A 5,266-nucleotide genomic window follows, 5' to 3' on the forward strand; every position below is an offset into this window, starting at 1 on the left:
TTTTTTTATAATATTTGCAATCGTCAGAAATAAGGTTAAATTGAGTATTTCTTTTTGGACCATGAAATTTGGACGTGCCCTAGCAACGTTTGTCATGACCTATTTCAACTCCGCACTTTTATTTTATCCCGGTGAGGGCAAAATATCTTCTCCCTTAAGTAATAAATATTTTTTCAATATTTCACACACATATATTTTAATTACTACGTATAATGATAATTCATTTGTGATAACATTCGGCACGCATATTAAACTATGTCAGTCCTCCCTCCGGTCCTTTTTACTCTGCACATTGGATTTGCCAAAAGTCAAACTTTGCTAAGTTTGACCAAATTTATATTAGAAATTATTAGCATCTATAATATCTAATAAATATAATATAAAAAATATATTCCAAGATGAATCTAATGATATTGGTGTTGTTATGTGAATGTCTATAATTTTTTTATAAACTTAGTCAAAGTTGTATGAGATTGACTTCGGACAAACCTAATATGCAGAGTAAAAAGGACCGAAGGAAGTACAAAAAAAACAGCCAAGGAATCATTATCCGAGCTCACCCGCACAATTTCTTTATAATAATGGTAGCACACAGAGCAACATCTAGCTGCTTCTAGTCAATGCAGCGCAACATCTAGTAGCAGCAGTTCATACAAAAAGCAGTAGCAACAGCACCGATTCCCAGAAATTCCTCATCTCACCGCCCAGAAGATGCCCCTTCTCTTGTCCACACATCGCTATTCCTCCACATCACTCAGCGCTGCTCCGCCTCCATCTTCCCCCTTCTGCTACCTCAGCACCCAGCTCTGCCCCTACTCTTCCTCAGCTCCCTCCTACCAACACCCGGTCGTGCTCCACTCCCAGCCATGATGGCCACCCGAGCTCTAGCTGCACCAACACGAGACGACGAAGTTGTCTCCCCGTGCTCCGTATACCTCGTCTGCTCGTGATTCGACCTCCTATTACTCCACAACTACACCAGCTTGTACTCCCATCCCCCCCGCCACAGCCAAGCAACCGCTGCATTCTCCTCCATCCAGCCGGGCATAGATGCGCGCGTCGACTGCCTGATCTGGTATGGATGCACGGGTAGCTCCTCCCTCCCCTGATCTTTCCTTGGCGACCTCACATCTCCACCCGGTCCACACCAGGAGACGCCGCGCTGGGTGTTTTAGCCACAGAAATCATACATTGGGTGAAGGACGCCCAATGGTAGGTGACCCGAGGCAAGGTGGAATCAGCGAGGCAGCGGGGGTTGGGCCAAAAATCTCTGTTCTATGTTCTCCATAAGCAGCAATAGCACACACAAAACTGATTATCTCTTCCTTGTGTCCTGCAGTGGCGAGATTCGGGATCGATGGATCCGACGCTGCGAGCCCATGTCGGCCAGATCCTGACGGTGGCGAGCCGGGGTTTCCTACAGGCACCGGGAGGGAGGACATCCCCTATTGTCTAAAGAAGATGAGGTTGGCTCCGGGGGCTCTGACTCCGATTCACCGCCAAGCTAGAACTCCCCATTGAGGCGCTCATGGTCTAAGGGGCGCGGAGAGATCCAGGGGCAGGCTCGTGAGGTTGTTGTTTGCGGGAGAGCGTCGTCGTCCTCCACCCATATCCCGGCTGGGTTCTTCTCTTCCTCTGCGTCGACGCCCGACCATGCCTCGGCACGACGATGACATATTTTGGATTGATGGGATCGATGACATCCAAATCAGAGAAGCATGGCACTGGAGCAAGAGGGTGGAGATTGAGGAGGCTGCGGGTGGCGTCGGAGAACATTAGGAGCAGATGTGGAAAGGGGGGGAAGGAAAACATGGCGATCGATGGCCGGAGAAGAAGACCGGCGGCCGGTGGCGGCGCCATACTGTTCAGATCGAGGGGAGCACGTCTCCTCAATTCCACTGCACGGTGAATGTACCAAACCGCAGGGTGTTTCCTGCAAAAACGAAACGTTTTTATAATCTGTTTAAGTAGGATTGCGGGTTGAATATTAAAGAAACACAGGGGCTTTTCTGCAAAAAGACATGACGTACGGGCAGAAGCACTCCGTGCTTTATTAGTAAAAAAAAAATAAAAAAAGTAGGGAAAGAAGATGTGTGTGTGCTGAGTTCGAGTCGCGTTTCTCTAAGAATTTATCTAGAAGATAATTTTTTTTCGTTGTGTTTGCCGTCCGAACAGCAGATTATTGGGCCGGCCAGCTACAAGTCCCTGTGAGCGCCACGAGCGCTAACTTTGTCATGCAAACGCGCAGACATGGCGAGGCGAGCCATTACATGGCCTGCCTGCTTGCGTGTTTCACTCATCCCGGTTTTGGGAAACTTCTAGAAGGTTCCCAGCTTGTCTAGGTCGGGTTTTTATTGTTAGTTTTTTTCCTGTTATTTCTTTTACAGTCTTGTAAAGTTTCTCATTATTTTTTCATTTTTCGTTTTTTATGTTTCTTGTTTTTAGTTATCTGATTGTTTTCTTGTTATCTTTTTAATTCCTTTTTCTTCTCGTTTTTTGCATCTATTTTTTACACAATTTAAAAATTGTTTGAAATTGCAAAAAATGTTCAATTTTTTAATTTTTTATTACAATTCAAAAAATGTTTGTAATATTTAGAAAATGATTCTCTTATAAAACAGGTTCGTAAGTTCAAAAACATTCCTGTTTTCAAAAAAAAATCACAAATTGAAAAAATGTTCAAGATTTTTCTAAAATGTTCACATATTTGAAAAAAATGTTCTCCATTTTGATAAATATACATAAGTTCATAAAATATTCCTGTTTTAAAATTTAGTTTACAAATTCAAAAAAAAATCGCAAATTTCAAATAATGTTTGCTTTTATTATAAGTTATCCAGAGTTTCAATTTTTTTCACAGATGCAAAAAACGTTCCCTTTTGTCCAAAATGTTCATGTTTTCAAAAAAGTTCCATTTTAAAAAAAATTGAGAAATTTAGATTAAATCCTGATTTTAAATTTGTTCAAAAATTCAAATATTAGTCACATTTTTTTCAAAACTTGTTCCTATCTGTGAAAAAATTGGAATTGAAAAATGTTTCTGTTTTTAAAATTTTGTGCACGAATTCATACGTTCTTCTTATTTTGAAAACTTGTTTGTGTTCTTTAATAAATTGTTTTGAATCTTTTTTAAAAAGTATTCATATTTTTCATGAAATGTTTTTAAAAAGGGAAAATATTCGAATCTGCCGATGTAGTTTGTGCTGAAGTACTTCTCGCAGCATACCATCACTAGCACTGACCAGCTCGAGTGGTTAGGAACGTGAGTCCATTAGAGGTCGATCGTGAGTTCGAATCCGAGGTAATGCGCCTCATTTTTATGATGCTTTTTGTAAGTGCATCTAGTGACACTCCTAGTTGGTTTTGGAGTATTGACGACAAACTTGGTTGAGGGACTAATGTGTTTGTGAGAATTGCAGGATAAAAAATGTAGTAGTCCCTCATTGATTCGGTTTACCTACTGGAGATGACCCCTAAAAATGTATGAAAATATTGAAGACAAATGTGGTATGTGAAGGTATTCACATTGAAGACTATGACAAGAGAAGACATCGCGTGAAGACTATGGAGCGCGAAGACTTAGTTGTTTCGTTGTTTCCGTTTTTTCTTTGTTGAGTCATAGGAACCACTGTACTGTTAAGTGGGGTCCAAGTGAACCAGTCAGAATGACTGAAGTGATGCTTAACCAAAATCCTATGTCTTCGAGCGAAGACAATGAGAGCAAATCTTATCCAGAGCTGGATAAGTCAGCTTTGCTTGTAGCTCAAGTAAAGTTGCCGTGTGTGTTTGAAATCTAACCGTTGGAACCCGTGTCAGTTCCTTAGTGACCCATGGTCATTTCAGACAAATCAGGTCGGGTTGCCTAGTGGCTATAAATAGCCCACCCCCTACACCATAAATTGGTTGGCTGCTCAGAGTTAGTGCACGGCTTTTGTCGTTTGAGAGCAACCCACCTCGCCAAAGAGTGTTATGCATCACTGAAGTCTTCCTGTCTGTGTGATCTGAAGACTTATTACACTTGAGGACTGTGAATCCTCCAGCCGGTTAGGCGTCGCGTTCTGAGCATCCAAGAGTCATTGTGGATCGCCGTTGAACGAAGTCTGTGAAGGTTTGGAAGTCTACCTTGAAGACTTACCAGGGTGATTGGGCGAGGACTGGGTGTCCTTAGCTCAATGGGAATAAGGTGAAGATGCGGTCTTCTGAGTTGAATCTCAGCCTCCCTAACCAGACGTACAGTTGTCACAGCAACTGGAACTTGTCCAACAAATCATTGTCTTCAACGAGCCACTGGTTCTATCCTTTCCATCTCTTTATTTGCAGTTGGTCCTTGTGAAGTCATTGCCTGTTTGCATTATCTTTTTATCTTCACTGGGTAACTGCCTGTTCAGATTGGTTTCATACCATCTTCCGCCCTGATCTATACTGCCTAGCTGCTATTAGTCGTTGTGCTTTCGCTTCTTTGAATACTTGACTATGGCTTGCCTAGTGTAGTCTACCTTCCACTGCATGGTAATAGGTTTGTTTCTATCGTTTGTCTTTCAAACTTCCATGTTTTGAAGACTTTCATAAAAATCGCATATTCACCCCCCTCTAGTCGATCACTAGCACTTTCAATTGGTATCAGAGCAAGGTACTCCCTTGTTCTGTGTGATTCGGTTTAACCACCTGGAGTTTTAGCTATGTCGACTACAGGGATAATCAAAGTCTCCGCTGCGTGCCCCGTCTTCGATGGAACTGAATATCCCTACTGGAAGAATAAGATGCGCATGCATATTGAAGCCATTGATGTCGACCTCTGGTATGTCGTCAAGAATGGCGTTCCCAAGGCTGGTGAAGGTGTCACCGCTGCTGATGTCAAGAAGTTCATTCAACTGGATTCCACTGCCAAAAACATCATCTGTGGTCATTTGACCAAAGGGCAGTACGGCCGTGTGAGGGCTCTGGAAACATCGAAGCTAGCCTGGGACTGGCTCTCCAAGGTCAACGAAGACGTCTCTGTTGGGGAACGTTGCAGAAAATTAAATTTTTTCCTACGGTTTCACCAAGATCCATCTATGAGTTCATCTAAGCAATGAGTCAAGGGAGAGAGTTTGCATCTACATACCACTTGTAGATCGCGTGCGGAAGCTTGCAAGGTGATGATGTAGTCGTGCTCGACGTGATTCGAATCACCGATGACCAAGTGCTGAACGGACAGCACCTCCGCGTTCAACACACGTACGGGACGGGAGACGTCTCCTCCTTCTTGATCCAGCAAGGGGGAAGG

The 5,266-nt window shown here is 43.0% G+C and overlaps 1 long non-coding RNA gene across 1 annotated transcript; it reads left to right on the plus strand.

The window, feature by feature from the left end:
- The first annotated feature begins 638 nt into the window (after nt 1-638).
- LOC123130656 (uncharacterized) lies at nt 639-2,147 on the plus strand. The gene is made up of 2 exons (XR_006463956.1): nt 639-1,254; nt 1,340-2,147. It is a non-coding gene; the product is annotated as an uncharacterized lncRNA (long non-coding RNA).
- The last annotated feature ends 3,119 nt before the right edge of the window (nt 2,148-5,266 follow it).

Source organism: Triticum aestivum, chromosome 6A (assembly GCF_018294505.1).
Source record: "Triticum aestivum cultivar Chinese Spring chromosome 6A, IWGSC CS RefSeq v2.1, whole genome shotgun sequence".
NCBI classification, from domain to species: Eukaryota; Viridiplantae; Streptophyta; class Magnoliopsida; order Poales; family Poaceae; genus Triticum; species Triticum aestivum.